The 18,190-nt window shown below is 40.9% G+C and overlaps 1 protein-coding gene across 6 annotated transcripts in view; it reads left to right on the top strand.

Moving 5' to 3' along the window:
* The window catches only part of ptprfa (protein tyrosine phosphatase receptor type Fa), a 385,498-nt gene that overhangs the window by 48,213 nt on the left and 319,095 nt on the right, over positions 1-18,190 (top strand). For 5 of the 6 annotated variants that reach the window (XM_087852896.1, XM_087852895.1, XM_087852893.1 and 2 more), the window contains exon 2: positions 1,739-1,825. The gene's annotated coding sequence lies outside the window, so the exon portion shown is untranslated. Of the gene's footprint in view, positions 1-1,738; positions 1,826-17,447; positions 17,538-18,190 lie in introns of all 6 variants that reach the window. The other variant, XM_087852892.1, reaches the window with a different exon arrangement.

The following is an 18,190-nucleotide window of genomic DNA, read 5'->3' as shown; positions in this document are numbered from 1 at the left end:
ACCTCTGGCTGAGATCAAATTAATAGTCTGGAAATCCTCTTTCATGGCTTAAACGCTTGTAACAAAAGTCCAAAAACAAAGCTTTTCAGAGTTTGCAAAGCCGTCCAGTGGACTGGATTGGACCCTTGGGTGGGCCCATCCTGGCTCAGGGGCCGTATGTTTGACAATTTTGTCAAAAGACTCTATTGTGGCTTTTGAAAAAAATATTATTGGTTTTGCATCAAGCTATGAAGTGCATCCCTCGTGTTTTCAGCAGGACTTTGAAGTAATCACTTCAAAGAAACATCACTTCATACATAAAGGAGATGCTGAGATTAGACGTGTCACTTCCTGCATGGAGTATACCACATCTGCAGCTGCTATCAAGATGTTATCACATCAGGATTTATTAATGCCTTCTGATTATTATATTCATTTACACCTGATGAGCGTTGTCATTATTTGGATTCTATCAGCAGTCAAATCTCCAAATACAAATCAGAACTTATTGTGCCATTCAAATGTCAAAGTCATAACATTGCTGCTATATATGGAATCATCAGGTCATCAGTAGTTTTAGACTATACGCAAACGTCAAACAGCTAATTATCACACAATTTACTGCATTTATTGAATATCACACCTGAGCTTTCCTTACAGCCAGGATGTGAAGTGTGTGGTGTGTTAGTGCAATTATGTAACAGTATCGCTCAATAATTAGAAGCCAGCTACCCACCACACATCCACATTTTACACGTTTAAATAATTTAGGCACGTCTACTCCTGCACTTTACGTCCAAACGAGGGTGCTTGGTGGGGAGGAAAAAGAAAGAGAGGGGCAACCTAGCCTGGATTTAGGAGAGTTAATAAAGCTGTTTCCTGTTAAAGTTAAATCCAGACAACATTAATATGTTACTGGATGTAACATATTAATGTTGCCTGGAAGGAACAGAAGGATAAAGGAAAGCCTGGCGTTTTTGCTCAAACCTGCTTAAACAAACAAATGTGTTGACTTTGTAAATGAACAGCTGTGGACTTCGTGTGATACTGTGTCAGCTTTCCTGGTGAATTTAAGGCAAAATAAGGCACAATTCTGTAAATATCCTCACAGACCTGTAAGAGAAGTTTGACACACAATCAAATCGAGCTGCACTACACGGTGCACACTGATAAAGCTGAGTTTAAATGATAAATGGTAAATGGCCTGCATTTGTATAGCGCTTTACTAGTCCCTAAGGACCCCAAAGCGCTTCACACTACATTCACCCATTCACACACTGGTGATGGCAGCTACATTGTAGCCACAGCCACCCTGGGGCGCACTGACAGAGGCGAGGCTGCCGGACACTGGCGCCACCGGGCCCTCTGACCACCACCAGTAGGCAAACATGGGGTTAGTATCTTGCCCAAGGATATGTGGCAGGCAGCCAGGAGGCAGCCTGGGATCGAACCACCGACCTTCTGATTAGTGGCTGACCTGCTCTGCCACCTGAGCTACAGTTTAGCATAAACAGCTGCAGAGAAAGACAGAACCAGTTCTTTTTACTGGTTTACTACATCCGTATGTCTCTCAGCTCTAGAGTTGTGGCATCTCGCTGGCCTGCAGGCATACACTGGATACTAACACTGTAATAACACTGTAATAACACTGTAATAACATAGTCAGATTCACCCCACAGCATGCTAACATTAAAGACTGTCCTGTTCCTGTGGCTGTTTTGGTAAAATAAAAGTAATCTTGATGTTCTGTTCCTTACAGGAGGGCACGAAGACTCTTGTGACAAAGAACTGAAGCTGGCCAAGGCGTCTCAGTATCAGCTGTATCAGTGATGTCAGGCAAACAAACGTAAGTAATAAACAGTCGTCCACCAACAGGAGTCGGTCTTGTATGTTGCAGCCAAGATGTTACTGATGGAGAGAAAATAACTGAAAATGTTGAGTTATGGAAACAACAGCTCTTAGTCTGTAACACAAAGACTGATTGTGCTCAAACAGAAAGCCTCCAGTGCTGAATATTGATCAGATGGAGTCAGCAATTTGAAGGATTTGCTTCGGGCTTTGTTGCATATGATGGGTCCCCTTACTGCCAGCATCTGACTGATTGAAGAATGAATCAATCAGTCAAACAAAATAATCGATATGTTCAGTTTGTCCTTTATATTCATTAATACAGATTAGTTTCCTCAGACTTTTCTTTTTTCAACCACACACACTTTTGTTTTGCTATTAAAACATAATCATATGGAAATTATCTGCTGTGCTTGTTAATATCATGGGCATAAGAAGATGAGATGACAGCACAGCAGAGTTTACCTCCAGCCAGCCTGCAGGTAAATCACTGCTGAATCTGTTAAATAATTTAAAACTCAACAGTTGTAAATGAGTTTTGTCTTTTGGGAACAACAACCTAGTTCAACACGTGCTGCAGAAAAGAGCTGGGCGTAGCCACTGTGAGGTCGACCACTACACTTGGACTTCTGAGCCCATCGCGACAGCGTTTTAGCCGTCGCTATTTGGGTGTGTGAGTCCGACGTGATCAGCTGACGCTATCGTTAATAAACTGAACAGATGCAAAGCAAAGACATGCTATATAAACGTGCTTCAACACACAGGAAGACGCAGTGTTTGGCATATCCAAAAGACACCGTTAGCAACAATACAGTTGAGAGGACCAGTTCACTGACTTTAATTAACAGAGCCGAGGCCTAGCACGCAGCATTTAGCTGAAGCTCCCAGCGCACCCTGTTAATCAAAGCAGCAGTGCCCTTAACTCTCAGCCTTACTACTCTCCAAATGCAAATCACCTGCCGCTGTTATGAAGGTGTACATTACTCAGAGGCCAAAACAGCTTTTAAATGTAATCAGTTGGTCATTTTAAAATAGGAGTTTCTCGAGATTTCATCACTTTAGAGACACCCCCCCCCCCCTCCCCCGAGACTTTGGGTTTGCTTCTGAACCTACCTGAGAACCTCACTACATCCCTACAGCCCATTAATTTCTTCCATATTAGTGAAAACATTGACCGTGAGTTACAGCAGAGCTGCCTCCTGATGATTAGAAGTATTTGTACAGTGTTGGCACAGTGTCCCAGTTGGATTGACTGAATTAATGACACGCTTTAATAAAGCATTTTTTAACCTTGGCTCTTTTGTCCATCTTTTGGGGTCTAACTAATTTATATTGACTTAAAGGGCTGTGATTGGTCCAGTGCTGAGTAAGAATGTAACCAGCAAAATGGCTTTAAAGTAATCCCACAGGGCAAATTCACATGTCAAAGTAAGAATGCTTGTTTTTGGGTCTGACAGGCTGAGGTTGTTGTTCTTGTGCAAACAGCAAGATGGAAAGGATCTCTGCAGACACACAAGTGTGTGACATGCTAGAGAAGTGTCGCTCTGAGATGTGGTGAGAGGTGTGGTGTTGTAGGAATACAGTCATGTCAGGATGAACATGAGACACAGTTCTTCAAGGAAAAGTGGAAAAACATTGACCTCCTAAGACCCAAACTCTTCCACAGCAGCATTTTTAATTTCTCTTTGATATTTGGGCTGATTGGGACCTGATGAATGTAAAAACAAAGAATTACCAGATTTTTTTTTACCGGATTTTTGTTTCTAAGAAAAATAAGAGCCACATATGAGGATACAGTAGCAGTATAATGTCCTCGTGAGTGGATATCAGACCCTTGTAGAGCAAAATTGAGTATTTTGGTCTAAATAACCCAAAATGTTATGTCCACATATGTGGACGCAGGTCCTAGAAGGTTAAATAGTTAAAATATAGAATAATTTTAAACAAACAAAGAGAGATAAGACCGTCTTTTGGTGGTCGGGGAGTTCTCACTCAGTGCTGGATCAGTGGTTCACCTATTTTTATTTTGAAGATTGGAAAATCAGACTCATGTTTAAAAAAGCGTTATTGGCCTTTAGCAATGGACGGTTGTTTTGATGTAAATGAATCAACCACTGGGATGGAAAAATGAAGCCAACAACTGTGCAGTTCCTCAAATGGCCACTCAGTCAATTCCAGTCCCGAGCTGAAATGTGCAGTAAGCATAAAAACATGTTTACAGCCGGGTACAAAGGCTGAGTCCTCACAGGTTCCTTGTTCATACTGGGGGGGGACGACGACGACGGGACAGGAGTTTCTGTAAAAGTCATCCATCTGGATGCTAAACTTCCAGGAACGCCACTTTGACTGACAGGCGTCCCAGTCAAGGGGCTGTGCTAACTGCAATCACTGAAGTGGTCTGATCTGCTGTGTTTGTGTTGTTCTGACCAGTTGGACCAGTTTAATGGGATTATCTGAAAAATAATAAAAACCCTGTTGTGTTACAGCTCAGCCAAGAAATTTGTTCTGTAGTTTTGGTGAAGTTTGCAACACAAATCCAGGTGATGCTTCTGTCATTGCAGTTCATCTCTCTCACTAAGCCTGTTAGCCTTAGCTAATGACTTAATAATAACATAACAGTTATGTATTAGTACTTCAACTAAACCTGGTTAAAAGAATCTGATGTTAGGCTTCAAAATGAGTCCAAAACCAGTGCGTGATGTCATAGTAGCCACCTCAATTTTCTTTTTTTGTACACAAATACAGAGTATCGATGTACTTTTTCTGGATTAAACTAGCTAAAGATGATAGATTTAACCACTACATCTTTGATAATAATATTATCATTAAATGGGTTATTGTGCAAGAACATGAGAACATTTACTGGAAAACAAATCTCTCTGCATTTGCAACATGCTAAACAAATAAATAAATCTTCTTTTTCTTTTGCTCTTGCAAGCTTGTTACATACAAACCATTTCTATGAGACCTGCTTGAGTATAAAGATGTAGATGTCTGAACTGTCCCCATGCCTGTTTATTCTCTCCTAGCATGGTGAGGTTAAAATAGACACACTTTGCGTTGCTCTGGAATTGAGAGCAGCTCTTGACAGACACTAGTGCTGGTTGAAGTGTGCTGGTTAATGGCATGTGGGCAAACAAGCATTGCATTGGCAGGTTCAGAGAGACTCTACTGGTCTGGTGTAGGAGCTGTGCATCACACAAGGAGGGCCCTCTCTGCCGTGCACCCCGAGGACCTCTGTATCAGCAAAGCTGCATTCATGAATATCAATGTGTTCTCACTATTATTACACTTAAACACCTGAAGTCACGCGCAGAAGCAGTCGCTAAGCGCTCGCTATTAGTGAGCTGCTCAGCAGATGACACTAAGGAAACATAGATATTGAAAGATGTTGACACTGAAATGAGTTCCCTATAACTTTTCTAATATGTAACAAGAGTAAGTGACAATCTACGTGAAGGGACATTAAAGGGACAGCTTGTCAAAGTCAGTAACAATGAGTCTTTACATCTCGTTTACTTTTGCTTTGTGTGAGTTTTCAGTAAAGGTAAATGGCATGCTGCAGTTTTTGTTTTTCTTTGAATCAAAATCTTAATTTTTGAGGTTTGCAGCTACCATTTTTCATTTTATGTAGGGATGTACTGCAGAGGAGGATATTATTAAAGCCAGTAGGTTATTTATTTCATAGCACCAGCATGCAGAGTGTCCTTATATGTCCTGTGATCTCAAGTTCAGCTCAGAGCATTGCTATTTAATAATGCCAAGTAATATCATCCTCATCTTAGGTTAGATCATATAGTAAGGTCAAGCCTTTGTATATAAATATATATATATATATGTATATATTTATACTCCCAACAATCCCCCACCAGTAGGGAAGAAAGATAAAGATAAAGAATCTGACTCAGGTAGGGTGGACATTATTTAGAGAGGAGAGGGAAAAGGTTTGAGAGACTTCTAACTGTAATTCCAGATCAGAAATATGCAGAGCACCTGCAGAAGGATACTGCAATTTCATATAGATTCACTGCGAGTGAAAGACAGGAAGGGTGCTTATGGGACCCGTATCCACGTGTAACTAAGGAGTATTTCAGGGTTGTCTAACTATAAGCTTTATTAAAAAGAAAGGTTGAAAGTTTGAAAAAGGAAAAGTTTGAAGCCTAAATTTAAAAGTATAGTGGGTGTCTGTCTCCCAAATGCTGCTTCTCTTCTACTTTTGGAAACTCTAGGAAACCAAAGGCAGGCCTGCTGTCTGAGAGCAAAGTGCTCCATTGGGATGATATGGTTTGATCATTCAAGACTGTTTTTCTGAGGAGAAGGATTTTATATTCCACAGAATTTAACAGGGAACCAATGAGAGAAGTGGGGAAATGTCTCTTTCTAGTTCCTGTTTGTACTCTTGCTGCAGGATTGCAGATCAGCTGATCCATTAAGTTTATCTTCCTCATATGATATCTGGAGCTGCTTCGATGTTTTCCTCCGTTTGCCTGTTGTTTGGATGACTCACGTTGTACACATAGTTCTGCTGCTCTCACTTTCTCTTTGTTGCTGTGGTAGAAAACAGTCACATTTATTCTCAATCAATGAAAAGCAGCAGTTCCAGCATTTGTCACATTAAAACCCTATCACCATTCTGGGAAACATTTAACGTGAAATATTTGCAGAGTCACTGACAGAGGCTCAGCAGCAATCTGTGAAACTGCAAACCAGCCTTTATTTGTTACAGAAGCAAAACTCCCAGACACACAGCAAGCACACAGACTGCATATTAAACATACAGCCATCGTGGTGTCATCCACGAGTCTCTGAAGTGCTCTTGACTTTTGTTAGTCACCGTCTGGATCAGACTGGAGAAACTACGGACGTCGTAAATTCATGTTGGTAGTAACTTGTCAATCAGAAGGCATCCACCCATCCATCCATCCACCCACCCATCCATCCATCCATCCAACCACCCACCCATCCATCCATCCATCCATCCATCCAACCAACCAACCATCCATCCATCCATCCATCCAACCACCCATCCATCCATCCAGCCATCCATCCATCCATTCATCCATCCAACCAACCAACCATCCATCCATCCATCCATCCAACCACCCATCCATCCATCCATCCATCCACCCATCCATCCATCCATCCATCCATCCAACCACCCATCCATCCATCCAGCCATCCATCCATCCATTCAACCAACCAACCATCCATCCATCCATCCATCCATCCAACCACCCATCCATCCATCCATCCATCCATCCAACCATCCATCATCCATCCATTCATCCATCCATCCATCCACCCATCCATCCATCATCCAACCAACCATCCACCCATCCATCCACCCATCCATCCATCATCCAACCAACCATCCACCCATCCATCCAACCATCCATCCATCCATCTATCCATCCATCATCCAACCAACCATCCACCCATCCATCCATCCATCCAACCACCCATCCATCCATCCATCCATCATCCATCCATTCATCCATCCATCCATCCAACCATCCATCCATCCACCTATCCATCCATCATCCAACCAACCATCCACCCATCCATCCATCATCCATCCAACCATCCATCCATCCATCCACCCATCCATCCATCATCCAACCAACCATCCACCCATCCATCCACCCATCCATCCATCATCCAACCAACCATCCATCCATCCATCCAACCAACCAACCATCCATCCATCCATCCACCCATCCATCCATCCATGTGTTGTGTTGCTGGGACAGCGGTCCAAACCCAGGCTTCCATCTTCCATCTTCCACTAAGGCATTCCCAAAATGTAATCTTTCCAGTATATCCCAGGGTTGCCCTGAGGCATAGGTGAGAGTACGAAGCCAGTAAATTGGCAGGTTCTCTTTTTTGTTTTGTTTTTTTTTTTACATTTAATTTTCTCTTCAGCACAACAGACCAGCACAGCTGCAGATCCTACACTAGCCTGTCAATTACCAGGTTGCCAAACCCTAAAGGATATTCTGCGTGCTCATGTGCTCTAACTTGTACTATAATTTACAAAATGAGCATCCTATTTGATTCAGTAAGAAATATTATTTGTTAATATTCGCTGTTGAGTACTCAGCTGTGCTTTGAAGAATACACCTGATCCTACAATGACAGTGTATACTTGTTCCAGACTTATGGGCCAGCTTTACAATAGCAGATTACAACTCAGCTCATTTTCAGTTATTTTGTGAAGAGTTCTAGGCAGGAATTATAAATCGTTGCAGAAGTCTTCAGCTTCACATACAATCATTAGTAAAACTTTGTCAGACTTATCTGTTCAACTGCTTGTTAAAGCCAACGGCCTCACTCTGAAACCTTTCTACCCCACTCTGAAACACGAGTTTCAGAGTGGGGTAGAAAGGTGGTTTAAATGAGGTTGCATCTGTGATGGTTGTCGGTTCAACACAGTGACAACTATAGAATCACTCTATCTACTACAGCAGGCTTTGCTGCTATTGGCTAAAAACAGGAAAGTGAGGCTAAAGTTCACATTGGCTCACCAAAGAAGACTGATAACACTGACTGGTCTGTTTACCTTCTTGATGCAGTGGAACAACAGAGTTGCATCACAGAGGTGCAGCTGGCACAGTGTAATAGTATCATATCAATAGGGACCAAAATCTCTGATGAATGTTTCCAGCACCTCGTTGAATCGGATCCATGAAGAATTAGGCAGCGAGGTCTAACTCGCGTGTATTTCCCGTGTCCTGTTTGTACAGTAGCATCTAATCACTAATCACAGTTATTGACTCGTTTTAAAGCCAGTTGGCCGAAAGCTTCTGGGGATGTTACTGCCACCACCTGGCAGGTTTTCCATTCTCTTTAGAAAAACTCTGAGGTTATGGTGAGGCATGTTGCTGTCGTGGTTGACGATTGCAGCTGACTCTGCATGTCCGTGACATCACACACATACACACAACTGTGTGTGTGTTTGTGTGTGTGTGTGTGTCTATGACTTCAGAGGGATTTATACTGGCTTTCATTCATTTCCTGGACACTTACTCTGACCTTAAGAGAAGTCTTCCTCCTGTGATTTGTGTCGTTTTGCTTTTTGTCCCATAAAGAAGATGCTCATAAAGATGCTCCCCCAAAGTGTAAACATGTAAATTGATGTTTGTCCCCACAACATGAGTAATACCTGGACTGCTTACACACCTCAACATGGAGTTGGACCATTTACCAGGCCTGGTGAGAACACACACAGGGACTCAAGGAGAAAACACTGCCAGGGCATCGCTCTCGCCCACACACACACACACACACACACACACACACACACACACACACACACCTTGGCACAATGTTGCACAAAGCATCACTGATAAATAAGCTAAATAAAGCAATAACAACAGTAAGCAAACTCATAATAAGTGAATCTGATATAAAATGGTTTTAAATAGAAGACAGGAAATGGAAACAGAAATCTATTTGTGATTGGTCGAGCATGCCAGGAGGTGGGCTGAGCTGTGTCACATTAGAACAACAAGATGAGTTTTGTATTGGAGCGGGAGATCGATGAGAACAGTAGGAAGACATCCTTCATCAGGTGCTGTTGGGAAAGTTTATCGAGCGGTTCGTAGTGGAGGACATTAATTTGACAGGAGTCGGCCTCCTGGTCACGCTGCTCACTCCTCTTACCTGTCTGCCCTCAGACGGCTGCCTCGTTAGACACATCGGCCACGACAGATCACAAGAGGCGATGTGACCAACATGGGGACACTGACCCTGTCTGGGTTCTCCCGGCTGCTTCAGATTGGGAAAGAAAGGTTTTCTGTCCTTGTCCAGTTAGTTTGGACCAGCAGTAAACAAAAATCCCAAATACTGTGAAGAAACGAAGCTGCTCTCATGTTATTTTACTGACATTATTATTAGTTATGCTCAAACATACACTCGATCCACCTTTATATCATAACGTGATTCTCTGTAAAAGAGGTGGACGTGTTCGATACAACAGCTAACTGATGTTTTTGACTGGTGGAAATGAGCAAAGAGGAGCTTATTATTCCTGTCAGCTTCTGCAAAGTTGTTAAATTGTAAGAAGACGACACAAACAGCACCGGAAACTGTGACTGGAGAGCTGGTGTTTGAAGGAGGAGTGTACCTGACAGTGTTTATAAAGATGGAAGTTACAAGGTGTGACACTACCTGCTGGTTTCGTTTGGGTCGGTTTAAAGCCCATTGTTGGTGCCATCTGTTACGTTCAGAGCCAGGACAAAATACGGAGCACAGGGGAACTCAGAGCTCAGTCAGAGCTCACAGACTGGCCCACACATCGGCTCATCTTTGCTACATCAGGCTTAGAAGACAGTTTGCATTATTGTAAGACTGAGATGATGATAATAATAAAAAGCCAACAACAAATGAAATATTAAATATCAGTAAAAAATGAACATGTATGAAATCCAGCAAGAGTAGTAAATGTTTGTAAATGTTCTGCATAATATCTGACTTATATTGAGTGTTTATGTCTCTGTTTATGTTTCTGTTTATGTCTGCCAGTACTGGGTTCTCCTTTGCAGCCCACCCATCTATTTATTTCCTAAATTTCTGTGTTTTTACATTTTTGTTTAGCAATTTCTGCTTAATTATGAAAATGAGGGGTCTGTCATTCAAAGCGTGTTATAGTGTCGACTAGGGCTGCCACAATTAGTCGACTAGTCACGATTAGTCGACTATCAAAATCGTCGACGACTGATTTAATAGTCGACGTGTCGTTTGAAGCTTTGTAAGATCCCAAAAGACGCAGGAATAAGTAGTAGGATTTAAGAGTGTAATAACGGACTGAAACAGAAGATGGCAGCACTGCATGTACAAGGATGCCAGCTGCCGTTAAACCCCGAAGAAGAAGAAGCTGTGTCCCAGAATTCATAGCGCAGCCCTGCTCAGTTTCCAACAATGGCGGCAGCTAGTTAGTTTTAATATTACTCTTATTATTCTTTCTGGGTCACAAAATAAACGTTTAACATATTTTCAGGCGAGAATGTAGCTGTGTAAACCTCAAATATCTGCTCAGTTTATCAAGACACCACATATTTTCAAAAGCGCTCCGACGTTTTCGGAGACATCTGTTACCCACTAGCTCGATAGCTAGCCGGGGGCTAGGCTAACTAGAGCCGTGAGCACACCGGACTCCCGGCTTCAAACCCACCGGCGTCTTTCGCTACTCAGGTTAAACATGATATATAAGTCACTTAGATAACTTAAAAATGTTATTGTTTGGCTTTTTTCAGTATTTTATTTGTTCCTGAGTAAATCGGTTTGGCTGAGATTAAAGTTATAGTTTTTACACAGCTGAATAAACGTCAAGCAGACAGCTGATTATCAGAAGTGTGAGATGCTGAGAATTTACTCCGGTGTCCTGTTATATTTTAGATAGCAAGGAGTTTATTAAACTCCATTGAAACAATCTGCAAATTTCATTAAAATTTAATAAACTATCATCTTGTCTTTATTTTTAGTTAGCACATACCTTAAACACTTAAAGCTGTAAGCTAATGATAGTTATATAAGAGCAGATGCTGCTGGTGCAATAAGCTGTATGTTTTACGTTCAGTGGATGATGATCTGATTAGTCGACTAATCGCAAAAATAATCGGTGACTAGTCGACTATCAGAATAATCGTTTGTGGCAGCCCTAGTGTCGACAAAAGTCCACAAAAGGAGCGGCTGCCCCCAGAGAAATTAAGTGCTTAGCAAATGTAACTGAAACATTTGATCTATTACCTTTACTTTTATTAGTTGTATAGTTATTGCAATTATTCACTATTCAGTGTTGATGCATTTTTGACATAAATGTTTTTCTGCTTTTATATTAAACTTTGGTTTTGTGGTTTGTAATGCCTGTGAGCGGATTGTCAGTCACAACCACACAGTAGTCATCAGAGCTCTCTATAAAGAGCTTATCAGCAATAATTATTTAATTAATTACCAGGATGTAATGGCTGGGACCACAACGAGCTCTTTCTTGGCACGTGTGGATATACTTTTGGAGTTAACTGATTCCAGTTTACAGTAAAAATGCAAACAAAACTCCGTCTGAGTGATGCTGATTCAGTCTGTTAGGATTCACTGGCATCAAAGGGACATAAACCACGAATCAAATAAATATACTGCATGAGCCTCATATAGGCACGTTCTTGTGTTGATGGATGATCGAAGAGCACAAACAGAAGTGGGAAGTAAACTTTTGAGTGCTGCACCACCTTCAGAAGTTGATGAATACATTGCCTTGAACAGAGATCAAAGACAGCATCTCCCATCTCTGCCTCCTCTAAATCCCAACCACATCCACTCACAGAGAGTTACTTTGACTTTACAAGCTCTTTCTCATCCTGTGCACTTTCCATTGATCAATTAGTTTAGGTATCTCACCCTGACAGGGAACGCGTCTCCTCAAAGCATAGATGATGTCCCAATCAAAAGACTAAATAGGTTATATATCTGCTGTCTATGTTTATGGCTGATAAGTAATGGAAAAAGCAGAAGACCAGGACTTTGCATTTAGCATATGTCACTGTGAAGCTAAGTGTACGCTGACAAAACACGTTGAGACAACACAGGATCTAAAGAAAATTAAAATTCATTTCTGGAAGACAGTTCAGTTCAATTTTTCATCAGATTTCACCACAAATAATGAGATCATTCTGACGAGAAGAAAAACAAAGTGTGGTTTGGAATATTAGTTTGATGCGTTGATGCTTCACTTGTTCGTTTCAGAGCAGCCTGGGTTCTTTCATCTGAAATTACCTGGAGATCTTCATGATTTATGACTTCTGGATTATATTTCCTGTCATGCCACCTTTTTATTCTTTTTATGTTTCTGTCCCTCTTTTGATTTTATTGTTTAGTTAGAAGTGTTTTTATTTCTTGTGTGTGAGTTTCTGGGTTTTTTAGCTTTATGGTTGTTCTTGTTGTTCTGTTTACTTACGTCACATTTTTATTCACTGCAGTAGTTTCACTTTGTTAATACATGGTGGTTATCATGCACAATCTGGTTACTTCCTTTTTACTTTGAATGTTAATTTTTTTTTGTGCCTTTAACCGCCTCTGTGATTGTTTCCCACCTGCTGTTAACCCTTTCCTCTTTCATTATTTCTGTTCTTGTGTTTTCTTATTGTTTTAAATTATGATTTATTTATTCTAGTCTGTGTTGTTTGCACCTTTGTTCATCTGCCTGAATTTTTGCTATTGGTCTAACAAAGGCTGAATTTAGTTACTCTGTTGGGCCAGTGTCCTGCTTTTGGGTCATCTGTTCGTGGTAACTATAGTCTTAGTTCTAAGAATGACATTGTGTTTGTATATCAGCATCAGAAGTATGATTGAATTAAGTGCTTTAAAGTTCACTTTACTAAATTCTTTTTCATTCTATTATTTTTTCCACATTTCACCTTTATTAATGCAGTTAAATCTCATTTTCAACACTGACTGTTCACCATTTCCGGGTCCAAATGCTCAGTTTGCAAAAGCAGAAGGAACAATTCAACCTTTTTATTAAATCCAGTAATCACCATAATTCCAGCGATCAGTCAGCTGTTCTCTCACATGTAATATATATTAAGCACACATACTTTAAATGAATTCAGTTTTATTTAAATGGTAACAAAGACTTTTGCCTTAAGGCACTTATGTTGTAAGGTAGAGCTGGGCAATATAAGATTTTTTCATATCACGATATGTTTTCTTCATTTCAGGCGATAACGATATATATCACGATTTAAGCCAAATCACTATATTTGTAAGATTTAAATGTGCCGTTGCTCACAAGTAAAATGTGAAATAATCAGCAGCTTGTTTTGATTTAAATATTTATTTCCCATAATAAGTTCAACAGGGTAGATGTACTTAAGGAACATGAGACTTTTTCAGATAAATAAAGGCAAACTGTCAGGGGTTGTGTGTGGAGGCGTGGAAGACCCAAACGCAGGACTCACGGTGCAGAAATGATGAGGATTTATTGGAGCGAGTGAATGAACAAAGCAGGAACTGACTAGCTGACTGAGTGGCTGGCTGAATAACTGAGCACTAACGGGAACGACAACATAACATCAATGACACGACAGTGAACGAGTGGAAACAGAAGACTTAAATACACAGACTGATGAGGACGATAATGAGAGACCGGTGAGTACACAGCTGAACATAATCTGGCTAATAACACGAGACGAGCTGACACAGGAAGCAGGAAGTGAGAACATTGATGTGGCAACATAACCTAAACGTGACAAACACTGGCTCACCGACCCAGGAACCCTGACACAAATATTGCAAACTACACAAAAGGCAGCCGCTAAAGCGTTTAAGTTTCAAAATAGAACAAACAAAACAGACTAAATTGTCAATTCCACTTAGAAACAAAATATTAATTCTAGAAATAAATCTTAGTTTGTTTTACAGAAGAACAGACAAAATTGACTAACTTTTGTCAATATCAAATAAACTGAGAACTAAAAGGAAATTCTCAATCTCTCCTTGTTGTATAGCTGAGCTTTTCAAACAGTTTTAACAGTTACTTTAGTCTGACAACTATGGAAGAAATATAGTATCATCAGAATTCAACTATTTTTAGACATTGAATTTATAACACTGAATTTTTATCCTCCAAATTTCCCTGCAAAAAAGTCACCTGCAAAAAATTCACCTGCAAAAATTCACCTGCAAAAATTCACCTGCAAAAAATTCACCTGCAAAAATTCGCCTGCAAAAGTGATGAACTTTTGACCCAAGCCAGAGCAATCAGCACTAGATCAAGTCGAGCGGCTCTCAGCCAATTAAATTACGCTGCTTGATCACATGACACCGTTAGCCAGCAGTGTGTCTCCTAAAAGAGAGCTGTTAAACAGCTTTAAACATTAAATTACGCTGCGGTGATCAAGCAGCGTAATTTAATTGGCTGAGAACCGCTCGACTCGATCTAGTGCTGATTGCTCTGGCTTGGGTCAAAAGTTCATCACTTTTGCAGGTGAATTTTTGCAGGTGAATTTTTGCAGGTGAAATTTTTTGCAGGGAAATTTGGAGGATAAAAATTCAGTGTTATAAATTCAATGTCTAAAAATAGTTGAATTCTGATGAAACTATATTTCTTCCATAGACAACAGCCGAATGACGAATCAGCGCTTCCAGTCAGAGACTGAGCATGCACCGGTTTATTGTATTTCCAGACTTGCTTTCGGCACATTTACAGTGCGCGCTACTCTGTTTTTGTCAGACTTGAAAGAGCAGAAATACCTTCACACTACAGAACTTCTGTGGCTCTTCTGTTCGACAATCTCTCCGGCATTGGAACCATCGTCTGTTTTCTCTTCGGTAACCTTCGGTCACGCTCTCAGTTGATTTTTCTCTAGTCGGCACACTCATTTCCTCCATTACCGGGCGGCACAACGGCTGGCTGTACATGTGCGGCTTGGCACTTGTGCTGTACATAACAAGTCACGTGACGCTGCGGCTGTGATTGGTTCGGCTCTGCGCTACTTAATTTGGATTGGCTGTTCTTTTTTTTTTAAGAGGACAAGAGCGGCGAGGTCTATCGCAATAGTTTAACTTTTCTATCAAGAAAAAGTTATTTCACAATACATATCGTTATCGTTCTACCGCTTGTAAGGTAAAGACCCTGCAATAACTGAGAGAAAAGCCCAACGATCACATGACCTCCTATCAGGAAGCGTTTGGTGACAGTGGGGAGGAAAAACTCCCTTTCAACAGGTAAAAACCTGTGTGTATAAAGTGTGTATAAACACACTAAGAAGCACTAAGAAACACTCAGTGCATCATGGAAACCCAGCAGCCGAGGCTTTTATGCAGAAAAGGGTTCAGGGTCACCTGATCCAGTCCTAAGCTTTATCAAAGAGCAAAGTTTTGATGACATGTTACTTACAGAGCTATCAGCAGGCTAACATAAATATATTATTGCAGGCATGATGTTGGAGGAGAGTTTAATTGCTCTCGATAGAAGCACATTCCCCTATCAGCAGAGACAAATGCAATCACATGACAGCAGGAGACGATGCACAAAACCTCAGCCGAGCAGTCGTGGGAGAGACAACCCGTCTCAACACAAGGACAGCTATCAGTGTGTTGCAGTGCGGTTTGTGGATTACTTGCTGTGAAAAAGTCCTGATTAACCTGAGAGTAAGCATTAAATGTTTGGTGTGTGGGTCATACGATGACTATGATCGACATAAAGACCAACAGCAGCCTAACATGACAACTGAATAGTTTTTGGGGTCTCATGTCAAGCAAAACATGTGATGAAGCAATGCAACACGTTAAAAGGATGAGTGCCTGATCCAGTGCAGCAGACGCTTGGACCTGGAAACAGGGTCGTTTTTTCAGGACTTAACAAGCTGATCAGCTGTGAAGCAGCTGGGTGGCTCATTAGCGTCCACTGTAACAACTCTCTCATATTTTGGCAAACCTCACACAGCAGACACATTTCTAAATGATGTTACTTGAAAACTATGAAATTCTCATTTTTAAACACCTCGGCATTCAGATCGATTTCTGACTATTTTATTCTGTCCTCTGCGATGGAAGATGCACCTCAGTATTCATCCGTGGAAAAGTCTGAATATATTTGTTGTCTTGTGAAGCTTAAGGGAAGTGGATGATAAAGAATAAAGGAAGGCGGGAGTTTTTTGTCTTGGTAACAGCGAAGTGTTATTTTAAAGGAATGGGAAGATTTAAAGGGGTTTAAATAGAGGATTAAACTTCTTTTTGGTTTAACCTGGATCCTAATTTCCCTCTTTTGGGCGTTAAGTGATTACTATTTAGCAAAAATATGTGGAGCTGTTTCTTTATTAAATTTAGGCTACGTCCACACGTACACGGGTATTTTTGAAAACGGAAATTTTCCGTTTTTGTTTTAAAAAATAATCCCGTCCACACGTAAAGGCAGAAATGAAGGAAAACGCTGCTAGGAACATGCCAAAGCAGCAGGTGGCGCTATATTCCTAACCGTGAAGAAATGTTGGCCAATCAGAAGTCTAGAAGCCTCGGTGGGAAAAAGTAAACAAAGCTGGGGCATAGAAGCAGAACCGAGTCGTATGTGTGGAGGGACAGTAACTGTGTGTGTATGTAAGCATTTAAACACTGCAGAGACAATTAACAGTAACAGTATTGTAGAAATTCATTTCACCGAAACAATAACGTGGCGCACAGTGTGACGTCAAAAAAGGCGCACACCTTTGACGCTGCGTTTTCTCCGTTTTTCTCATCCACACGTAAATGCAAAAACGGAGTTTTCAAAAATATCCACCCTGGCCAGAGTTTTTAAAAATCTCCGTTTTCAGTGACCGAAAACGCCGTTTACGTGTGGACGAAAGGTGCAAACAAAAGCAATCTGCGTTTTCAAAACGGGTACGTGTGGACGTAGCCACAGTTTGTATGTGCAGCAGTGCTTAAAAAAATCTACACAAACAGGTTCAGGGTTTTATTTTCTGAGCGATTGTGATTTCATCTTGTTTAGCAGGAAGTTGAACAAAATCATGAAAGAACTCAAACACAGGCTTTATTTGGCCTTCCCGAGAGCACTCTGCTTTTAATGAGGCATTTCTCCTGAGGGAAACTGAATCTAAAGTTGGATTTTTTCTGTTTGTTTTCAGCATCATCCCATTCAAAGTTGTTCCAAACTCCACAGTTTATACAGCACGGTGAGGAGTGTCACTACCCCAACTTCAGTGCATCTCCTAAAGGTAGTCAGTGCAACTTCCCCCCACTGTGCTGCATCATTTTGTAGCCACAATTAAACAATGTGCTATTATTTGTTTCTTAAATCATTCAGGTCACAGTCAGATCCACTCGCTGTTCTCCTCTCTGTCATGTTTACCCTGTTGTCTTCCTGCAAAAACGCTCCTCCAGCGAGATTTCAGAGTGAGACTTCTGTTTGATGTGAGATGTATCTCTCTAGGGATCTCTTCTATAATGTTGTCAGACACTTAGAACAACAATCTGAGATCATCAGCTGCAAAACCAGCACTTTTACTTTGATGCAGACAACAGCCTCGTGGGACTGTGTTGTTTCATGATTGGTGCTTAATTCATTCCTGCTCGACTGTAGACTGATTCTAAAACGGACTCAAAGAGAAAACTATAAACGCTTTCTGTTGTCCCAAGTCATGTATGTGTGTGTGTGTGTGTGTGTAGAAGTCTTGATTTTAAAGGTACCGTCTTATAAATAAGGCTAAAATCCAACCTTAGCTCTACCAGTTTGTTTGCCAGTGTCCTGATAACTGTCAATGTGAGCCACAAAAATAAAAACAAGCCCACTCAGGTTTTTTATGACACTATTTTTTGTAAACACACTTTTGAGTGCTATAGACATTTTGTTAACACTGGAGTCTACAGA

Source organism: Neolamprologus brichardi, chromosome 15 (assembly GCF_056152115.1).
Source record: "Neolamprologus brichardi isolate AB-2024 chromosome 15, ASM5615211v1, whole genome shotgun sequence".
Classification (NCBI taxonomy): domain Eukaryota; kingdom Metazoa; phylum Chordata; class Actinopteri; order Cichliformes; family Cichlidae; genus Neolamprologus; species Neolamprologus brichardi.
The sequence above is the reverse complement of the archived record's forward strand: the minus strand, read 5'-3'. Positions and strand labels throughout refer to the sequence as shown.